Genomic DNA, 10,981 nt, shown 5'->3' on the forward strand with positions numbered 1-10,981 from the left:
GATAAATGTAAAAAGTGGATTACTTGACCAAATTAAACACTTAAGTGAAAACAAATACATAACAAAAGCATACAGGTTACCATATTGAATTACGCATAGTAACGCTTGAGGTACAACCCGTTACGAGGTTGCGCCAGTGGAATTCTGTCATAATCCATTAACTCGTAGGCTCCTTTTGCTAACACTCGCTTAACAATATAGGGGCCCATCCATAAAGACTTAAATTTACCTGCTCCCAATTTATCGGATTCTTGGTCATAAAGCAAGACCAAGTCACCTTCTGAGAAGACACGGGGTTTGACATTTTTGTCGAACTGTGCTTTGACTCGTTTCTTATGGGCTTCGTTAGCCAAAGCGACATCACGACGGGTTTCATCCAATTGGATTAGTTCCAAGAAACGAGCTTCTTCTTCTGAAGTTCTGGGGAGGAGATCAATTGCGAGTTTGAGGGACGAGATTTCACAATGGATTGGTAAGACTGCTTCCAGGCCATATACCAGTTGGAAAGGTGTAAACCTGGTTGCATTCCTTACCGATGTTCAGTAAGCCCACAAGGCTGAGTATAGGATTAGGTGCCACCTTCTTTTGTGAACTCCAATCATCCTTTGCAGCATGCGCTTCAGGACCTTGTTGATTGCTTCAACTTGTCCGTTGGCTTGCAGGTAATATGGAGTAGAGCTGTCGTGAGACAACCCTAGTTTGGCACCTAATTCGACCATAATGTGATTGCGAAAATGTGATCCATGATCTGTGACTATAGCTTGTGGGACGCCGGATCTGGCGACTACATGATTGAAAAAGAATAGGGCAGCTGTTTCACCAGTATTATCTAATGTAGGCATCGCCTCGGCCCATTTGGTAAAATAGTCAACTGCGACTATGATATACCCATGCCCCCCAGTCGAGGTGGGGTTACATGTCATGAAATCGATGCCCCATTTGGCGAATGGCCCGACAGCAACTATTGGCTGCAGAGGTGCGGGTGGTCTTCTGGTTTTGCTATCGAAAATTTGACAAGCATGGCAACTTCTGACTGCGTTTATGCAATCTTTAAACATTGTTGGCCAGAAGTATCTTGCTCGTAAGATTTTTTGCGCTGTAGCATAAGCGGATTGATGCCCCCCACACACGCTTGAATGGCAATCATTCAGGACTTTTTCAGCCTCCTCATGTGTGAGGCACATTCTCAGAACTGTATCAATACCGCGACGGTAAAGTGTATCACCGACGATCGTGTAGTCTTTTGCTTGGTATCGAATACATTTTTGTTTGAAGCGAGAGGTATTTGGCCTATATTTTTGGGTTTGGAGATAAATGATTATATCCCCATACCATTGATTGACTGAAGATATCAGAAAAAAACTTTTGTCGACGATCGTTTCTTCAGATGTTTCATCATTGGACGACGATGGGAGATCGCATAATAATTCTGCGAAAACCAGAGCTTTCTTTGACTTGGATTTTACAAATTCCAGATCAAACTCTTGTAGGATTGCTATCCATTTTTAATATTTGCCCCCCAGCAACTGTCGCGACAATATATAAGTCATGGGGTTGCAATCTGACAGAATGGTAGTTTTTCGAAAGAGGACATAGTGTCGAAATCTCTGTATCGCTTGAATAGTTGCGAGCGCTAGCTTTTCAACATAAGAATATTTGCTTTCTATATTATTTAAGTTCTTACTTAAATAATATATAGGATGTTCGATTCCGTTGTCTTCTTGAACTAAAACCATTGCGATGGTCGTATCTGCTGCAGCCAGATACAGGTTAAAATATTTTTGATAATCAGGAACGTACATTAATGATGCTTTCATTAGGGATTCTTTTAAAGCATCAAAGGAATCTTGCGCAACCTGATCCCAGACAAATGGTACTTCCTTTTTCAAAAGACGCGTATAACCTTTAGCAAGTTCGGCGTAATTTGGAATGAACCCCTCAGAAAGTTTGCTTTCCCTTGGAGTTTTTGAATCTGAAGCAAATTTGTAGGTGGAGGCAAATTTATGATTTCCTGAACCTTACATTGGTCGAGACGAATCCCGTCTTTCGAGACTATGAAGCCAAGTAAACGACCAGAACTGACACAAAATACACATTTGTGTGGATTGAGTCGTATTTTGTAGTGTCGGTAACATAGAAATATCACTCTTAAATGCTGTGGATGATCAGTCCACTTTCACGAATGAGCCGGAAGGTCGTCGAGGTACGGTTGAATGATGTTTTTGATGTCATGGAAGGCATAATTCATTGCCCTCTGAAATGTTGCCCCTGCTTTCTTTAAACCAAAGGGTAATTTTCGATATGCGAATGTGCCCCACGAACAAATAAATGCAGTCTTTGACTGGTCCTATGGGCGGATATTTATTTGATTATACCCGGAGAATCCATCCATAAATGAAAAGATTTCACATCCGGCGCATTCATCAATTATCTGGTCGATGAAGGGTGTAGGGTAGTTGTCTTTTGGACAAGCTTGATTTACATCCCTGTAATCGACGCACACTCTAATTGTTCCTTGTTTTTTCATAACAGGAACAATATTCGATACCCAATCGGTTAGAGGAACCGGGTAAATGAAACCAGCATGTAGAATTTTTTCAACTTCTGCCTTAATGGCAGTGGCTTTCTTGGGGTGCACCTACCGTAGCCGTTGTCGTACTGGTTTGACATCTAGATACATCTTGATTTCGTGTTCAACGATACTCGAGTCAATGCCTGGTTTTTCATTATATGACCAAGCAAAGACATCTCTGAATTCGCGAAAAAGAGCGTTATATATCTCCAGTTCCGAAGGAGAACAACATTTGCCAACATAAATATTCTCTACAACATCTGTTTTGGTCAAGATATTTATGGTGATAGTCTCTTCAATGTTGGACAAGTTTCTCTCGGAATCCACCGTGTTTACAGTATTTGATAGAAAATCAAAAACTGAAGGATGATAAAGGTCATCAGGAGTATTTTCTTCACAATCCGGATGAAGGGAACGATGGTGGTAATCATCCCATGGTGCCCCTTCAATTACCATTGATTGAACAATTCCTTCGTCGGTGTCATGCACTCTCGACCAAGGATCTTAAGGGGTGCCATATTCCTTAGACCTATCTATCTAAACACTCGATGAGCATTGATTTGGGTTTGCCTCCCAGGCCAGGAACATTGATTGCTACAATATTTCTGTTGGGCTTGGAGGCAAAACCATTGCATGATCCATGTCGATATCGTTTTCTGAGATCTTTTTAGAAGATATCATGTTGCAGGTTCCTATTGATGCTACTTCCGCCAAATTGATTGGAGGTGGAAGGGCAAAAGTTCCCATTAATAGAGGGTCTTTTAGTAGGCCTACTCCAATATTTTGAAGCGAATGGGGGCTTCCATGGATCATAGGAATGCTTCCTGTAACTTGAGAACCATTGGGGAGGAAGTTTTGTTGATCGACGATTGTAATCCCTCCTTGAAAGGGAAATGCAATCTTCCTAAAATAGGTCGACACCACAACAGCCATGGCATATATCCATGGTCTTCACAGTAGGATGTTGTAATCGAGATTTCCGTCAATTACCTCAACATCTATTTCTACTGTTTTTCCTCCTAGTTCAACCTTCAAGTTACTTAGAATACCATATGGGGTATATGTTCGTCCGTCAAATGCTTTTAATGTCGTCGAAGATCACGACAAGGTTGGAGATCCTAAAGTTTTCTAGCAACTCATCAACATAATACATGTAGATGCCCCCTCATCAATAATTGTTCGATGAACAGTTTTGTTGAGGGTTTTCACTTGAACAAGGAAAGCTAATTGAGCTGGTAATTGAGGATCATATCCTTTATGATCGAAGGATACAAGATTGGAATCCTTTGGGTCTATCCCACCAATGGCTGATAATAAAGCCTGCTTTTGGGATGGGCAATTTTGTAGTACTTCAAGTGTCGACATAGCGGATGGCGATTGGGCCAAATCTTCCACTATATTATAATGCTCTGCTGCTCTAGCACGAGGATTAAATGTTGACTTGTGTACTACTCCCTTTGGCGATTTTATTGTCAGTTCAGGAATGATGGGCGGCGCAACTTCTGTCGAAGTTGTTGTCGAACTACTAGGTTGATCTTTATCCTTGTTATTCGACAGCTGTGGATTCCCATAATCTTTGTTCCTTGTCGATATCAAAGCATCATTTTGTTGTTTTGAAACCGACAACATTAGCACTTGAGACGGGGAAGCATTTCCACTGTCAACCAGATTTGTTCCTGGATTTGGAAACGGATCAGTTAACACTGCGGAGGTTTTTGAATTCTTGAAGAATTTTTAAGCTCAACTCTGTGTGGACAATCTAGTGTCTGATGATCCTCATCGCATATCATGCATGGATATTTTAGTTTCCTATTTCCAGGAGGGTTTGCGGAATATTTTTTAGGAGATGATTCCTCCTGTTTCTTCTTCTTCCCTTTGCCTTTCTTCTTGCCCCCTGGTTGCTTGGTTTCTTTGCCTTTATCTGTCGATACGGCATTTACTTCCGAGGCAAGAAGTTCACCTTTTGCATTTTGACCTGAAATCTTACGGGACTTTTTGGATGTAGCCTTTGTCGATTTCGTGTTTGTTGCGCCAATCACGCCATCGCCGGCATGAGAGTCATTGTTTGATTTAGGAGGAGGAGGAACTGAGAATTCCAGTCTAGGGTCGTCAGGGATTTTATCGTAGAGCGTGTCAGACTGAGTGTAAATCAAGTCCAAATATTGCACACGAGTGATAACTTGCTCTTCTGTGATGACTCCCCCTTTTTCCACATCTTCCGTGATGGAAGGTAGTAATGACTTGATAAACCATTCAGCTAAGAGCTGATCGGGAACATACGTTTTTACCATTATATGATGACGTCGCCACTCATGTATATGATCAGATATGTGAGTGGCAGTCGTTTGTTTGAAGTTGATAAGGAGTTTTGTTCCCGTTTCGTACCTTATCGGTAATTGAAAATGGGTTAAAAAGGTTGTGGCTAGGGTACTGAAGTTGTCGAATGAAGCTCTAGGAAATTCGATGTACCATTTTGCTGCTAGACCAGTTAACGTCCTCTGAAAAAGGCGAAGCCTAATCGAATCGTCGTTTAGGGTGTTTGATGAACACCACAGATGAAAGGTCATCACATGATTCGACGAATATTCACTCGGATTTCCATTAAATTTAGGAATATCTGATGGAAGTTTATGTGGAATCACTGGCCACCAAGGGGCGTAAGCGATTGGATCGTTTGTTAACCAATTTAAATTAGGTAACTCTAAAGTTGCCACGAAGGGTAACTGTTGATTCAGGTTAGGTGAAGCATACCCAGGATAAGATTGGATTGCCTGAGCAGTTGGTCTTTGCATACCGACATAATGCATTTGATGCTGGTAATTTTGGTAAGGTTGGTGGGCATGACCATTGTAAAATGGTTGATTTTGACTGTTTTGAATATACGACCTTGCCCACTATTTGTAAATATTTGTTGCTCAGAACCTTGGTATACTTGTTGGAATTGCGGTTGTTGGTATTGTACTAGCCATGGTTGTGAAGCCATGCGCTGTTGCCCGATACTAACTGTTTGACCAAGATGAGGGGTAATTGTACCCGTCTGAACCTATGTCATTCCACCAGTCGGCAATTGTGGTTGAGTCGCAAGGTCAAGGGGTTGTTGCATTACAAGCTGATAAACCTGAGGTTGGCAAACAACAGGCAGCGCTTGAACTTGCGACACCGTCACAATAGCTGGCGTAGTTGGTATACTTGACATAGGTAAGCATTGTTGCATCGAATATACAACTCTTGGTTGTTGAGGTAGTATCGGTACCCAACCGCTTGAAGTAATTCCAGCATAACCCGAATTTTGTTGTGAACTCCCGTATGGTTGTCCTCCCGGAGAGGATAATGAAAGAGCATACTGCCCCCCATATGGTGGTAATCCATAACTCAAGGGAATGGTTTTCCCTTGAGGGACAGACTGCCCAAATTGACCTCCAAATTTTGTTGAGACTCAACATAAGAGTTTCCGGATATTATTCCGGATGAACAAACAGGAATAGACCATACTGTCGAAATGGCCCCTGAGTAGGCTCCTTCTAGCGATTGAGAGCTAGTTGGGACAGATGGTATACCGGCGAACATTGTTGGAGTGATAGTAGGGAGTTCTGCCATCGCTGTGTCAGACGACACAGTCCTAGATGTTGATGGTTGTTCAGACATTTCTAGTCTATCCAAAAGATTACCTAGCGATTCTACAGGAGCTTCCGCTGGCGGTAGACTAACTTCTGATGAAGAAGGATACAGAGTGATCCTGACTCCAAATTGCGATGGAGTACTAGATGGAGGATCTTCCACAATCTCTTCTATGGCAATCAGACCAGGTGGAAGGGGTAGACCGTCAGGTCCGTAGAATATTTCTGGTTCTAAAGAAGGTATGGAATCGGCAGCGATAGATGTTTGAGGAGCAAGACTCTCCGAACCGGTTGTAAATGGAACTGGTTCGGTAACGCAAGTGTTTACCCTCAGACTAGGATCAGTACCACTGTCCTTTTGTGGCTGTTGAACTTCTTCTGTAGAGGCAGGGATACCAGAAATGTTTGGAGTAACCGGAGTCTCTGATGTTGTTGGAACACTTGTTCTAACTTTAACAGGAGAGTTGGAATCGGTTAAACGAGTTTGCTTTGTCCATACTAGCTTCGATTCTGGAGACAAAGACGGTTGACTCGTAAGCCTCCGCGAGCGATGGGGTTTCAATTGAATTTCTTCCACGATTGCGGATTACTCGATCAACTAAAAATAAAGGGGAAGTATGTTTCCGAATTAAATGAATTTTTAGACGCTTTGACACAACTTATTTTTTCAATTTTTAAGAGTCGAGAAAAAACAAAAGATGACTTTTGTCGCATTTGATTTTTAATGAGCATGAAGTGACAAGTGCTCAGATGGACCTTTTCCGTTAAGGAGTCTGAAAAGGAACGAAAGGGACTGCTCCGGAAATCTAGGTAGAGGGATTACCAAACCAATTGCAAAACTGCAGAATACTTTTTACGGTACGACAGTCAATCTTCCCGAATGCTGTGTTCAGTGCATTGCGATCGATAGGGCAGCAGACACAGCTTCCTATGGATAAAGGATTAAGCCTATTGGGGTCTCCCAAAATATACTCGACGGTACGTGGGAGCACAAGTCTGTACTGGCACCTACCGTCTCAAAGTGGAGGAATCACCCAAGCATCAGTGATAACAACAGTTACTAGGCTTTACGATGCCGGAATACGTCTCTAGCCTAGACTTCTAAATGTTGTGCGTTAGGTTCCAAAGCGTTGTTAGATTCATTGAATTTATTTTATAGTTGATCTTGTTTATGAAGTTTTCCTTTCAGGTTTGCCCCGAGATGTAGATGTAATTCCTAAAATGCAATCTAAGATGATAAACAATCTTTTATCTTCTTTGTGCAATGAAAATCCTAGCTACTAAGGAAAGAAAGACAAAATCTTTTCACAAAGAGAAAAGAGCACACTCTAAATGCACTTTCCTAAATCAAACCAATCAGACTGTCTAAATGCAAATGCACATGCATGTATTTGTTTTCGACTTTCTTATTATATGAATGATAAAAAGAAATTTGATGCACAAATCTAAATTACTTTTCAAGCGACAGTTATAAACAAGTTTCTTTTCGAAATAAAAAATGGAGGCAATCACAACACCTTACGATTTGGAAATGAATACTTGTTTTCGACACTAGAAAAATTACAAATTCAGACCAAAAACAATAGTAACAGGATAAGCGACTATCAACAGCATTCAAACTCTTTCCTATGATTGAAATTGACACTTGCTACACTTTCAAATCAAAGGACGACAGTGCGATTATGTTACTTTTTGCAAAGGAGAACTGAAAATGACTCAACAAACACATAAAAACATTTACAGTTCTTTTGTACAAAGGAGGCAGAATAACAGCAAGGAAAAGGGGTTTCAAACAGAGATATACTAATCATAGGCAGCAAAATTCATGAATAGAACTGGAAAGAACGAATCACAGAAACCAAAACTGAACAATGCCTAGTCTGATCAGCGCACCTATAACACAGGGAATTTGAAATGCAGTGCACCTACTAAACTCGAGAAGTGCATTGAATTTCAGATTCTCAGAACAGTACCTGTGCTGGGCCAGAAATGAGACTTTGCTTGGGTTCTGGGTCACAGTTTGCAGTTCAGTTCATGGGTTTTGGCCAAGCAAAAGGTAAACAGTAATGCAACAATCAGGGGTATATCTAAGGAGGATCTAAGAGCTATCACAAGGGCAGTCAGAGAGTTTGTGAATCAATTGTTTAAATCATAAACAAATCCCGGAGATTGACTGAAGCGGCATTTATCTACTTTGCATTTGCATAGCAAATGCAGTTCGAATGCTACTTGGCACGACTTCAGACTCCGTCTGTGAGTTTATGAAATAGACAACAAGGAAGATAAACAAACAAACTAATTCGTCCCCAGCGGAGTCGCCATTTTGTTATAGGGAAAAGTGTCTACTCAGAACTGCTTATCCCACTAAGGTGTGATAGCTACCGTAGAAACAAACAAAGTAAAGCTACTTTCGTTTTTCCTTTATAAAGTATAGATAGAGAGGAACAAAGAAGACCAACCTCTATCTTGTGCTAATCTCCTGGTTCGATTCCTCTCTTCCTTGATAGTCTTCCGCTACTTGTTCCCTTGCACGCCCAGCTTCACAGAGTACCTATAAGATCACAGTAGCATAGCACTATACAAGAACATGGATCTATAATCATAAACAATCTAGGATCAGATGTAAATTGACCATACAAATGCAGCAAACATAAATGACACAAGAGTATGGAGGAAAACTTGAATAGATTTTATTGATTAACAAGAAAGAGCCAATGGGAGTTACAAACAGTTGTTCTGACCTAGCATCATCCTCTCAGCAAGGAAGCCCCTCTTCACCTCATACAAAGCTTAGATCACCCAACAATCTGATGTTTGTCTCAAGAAACCAACAACAATTCCTTACAATATGCCAAATTCCAGCCTCTAGATCTCTGGGATGAGGGATCCATATATAGATATCTGTAAGGGAGATGAGTCAGCTTGTGATTTGATTAGTGTCTTCCCTCTGATAGTTCTTGCTTCCACTTGGAAATTGATGATCTCTTACTCATCCTTGGTCGAATTCAGAGAGGCAAGTGTCACAGGAGAAGTTTATGGAAGCTTCCATTGCCTCTCCACCTCGCGGAATGACACTGTCATTTGTCATTTCTCGCCCATCGCACCCCATAGAAGGGCTTTTTGAAATGCAATGCACCCACACCGTGTATTTAGGTGGGATGCAACGCACTTGGCCTGTGGAGCAGCTGAAATGATCCTGTTTTGACCAATTCTGAGCAGTTTTTCATGGAGAACTTCTGGGAGAAGCTGTAATCAGTTGACCTTGCTCCTTTAGGGGTTAGTACAACACTTTTAGGGACTTAGGAGCCCTTGGTTTATGGACATTTCATGCTTGGGGTTGTAGTGCCCAAAAATGTCTATAATAGGGTTTACCATAGAGGGTTTCCAATTTATAATTGGCAGCCTTCATTCAACAAAACAGATAACAGAGAACAAACCCTGGAAACAGTACCAAGTATTGAAAACCTGCAAGGTAGCTTTCGAAATTGATAATACACTTATCATTTCCACAGCTAACTATAGGAGTTCCAGTAAACAGACGATAACTATACAATCCCAAACTATCTTCACATCAATTTAATGTTAAACATTACTGTGGAAAAAAAAATACAATTTATTAACCCGGCAATGGAGGAATAATTAACAGTCATGAAACTATAATATTAAATAAGTATCCACCCTGGGAACAACCCACGGAAGGGTCCAACCCTCGGTTCTGTAACAAAATACATATTTAGAAGTTATGATAACCGGCGCAACCCAGCTAGGGCTCTGTCGCCAGAACTGTTCTGAGCCAACTAATTACATTATAGGGAAACAAGAGTAGGCCTGCGACTTTATACAGAGATAAATACAACTAGTAAGACTCCATAAATTAGAACAGAACTCAGGCAAGCTTGCCAAGAAGGAAACCCAGCTCGATCATTCTTCCGGATTCATCCTTCTACCCTTAAATCTATTGTGGAAGGTGCCTCTTACCCGGAAGGCGACTTGAGCGATGGAGTCTGGGCAGGTTGCCCACCTGGTTGCTGGTCACGATACCATGGCATAGCACCTGTGACAGAAGAGTCACCCAAAAAATCTAGTAAGAGCAAGAATATCAATGATATTTGTAACCGATACAGCAATTACCCAAAGAAAAAGTGCGCAGGCTTACCATGACCGCTGTCGGTAGGCAGAACCATCGAACCCGCCAGGAACTGACCTGTTTGGGGAAACTGAGCTGTGGGGAAGCAAATCGCCAGAGACCTGTAGGAGCCGGAAACCATTCTCAGAATAAGCTCGAGAGGGTTCGAATGCCGCATAGAAACCCTCAAACAGTATTTTCCCATACCTGGAACAATGCAGATCATTGATTTGGGAGCCCCAATCTCCACCGTTGAAAATGGCGTAGAAATCCAGGAGGGGAGCTGCAATAATGGGTTGCTCGTGCCGCGTATGACAGAATAGAGGAAAGTACCAAGCGAATTAATCTTACACATCAGCATAGCCAGCTGGAGGTTGAAACCAGCGCCAATATAATGTAAGCATAGGAAAAATCTAGAGTGATGGACACGGGAAACGCCGGCAGGGCGCATGCTCTAGGCGCCAAGTGGATGGGGCAATAACGACAAAGCCATGGTGAACGAACAAATACTCCCGGAATTTGATAACCAGGAAAAGCCGCCAGCATAAACGCAGCTCCAAAGCCGACTTAAAATAAATGCCACAAACTTGAATTAAAAGCTCATACAATGAAACAATTAATAGCATCGTGGTTCCATAGGAACGCCCTCGAAATTAAGGACTGTAC

At 41.7% G+C, this 10,981-nt stretch overlaps 1 long non-coding RNA gene across 1 annotated transcript; it reads right to left on the reverse strand.

Annotated features, from left to right (window-relative positions):
• Positions 1-9,828: 9,828 nt before the first annotated feature.
• LOC149156698 (uncharacterized) lies at positions 9,829-10,553 on the reverse strand. The gene is made up of 2 exons (XR_016262204.1): positions 10,346-10,553; positions 9,829-10,243 (listed from the first exon to the last, which is right to left on the reverse strand). It is a non-coding gene; the product is annotated as an uncharacterized LOC149156698 (long non-coding RNA).
• Between the last annotated feature and the right edge of the window lie 428 nt (positions 10,554-10,981).

Source organism: Pinus tabuliformis, chromosome 9 (assembly GCF_031772625.1).
Source record: "Pinus tabuliformis cultivar Carrire ecotype Pingquan chromosome 9, CPIR1, whole genome shotgun sequence".
NCBI classification, from domain to species: domain Eukaryota; kingdom Viridiplantae; phylum Streptophyta; class Pinopsida; order Pinales; family Pinaceae; genus Pinus; species Pinus tabuliformis.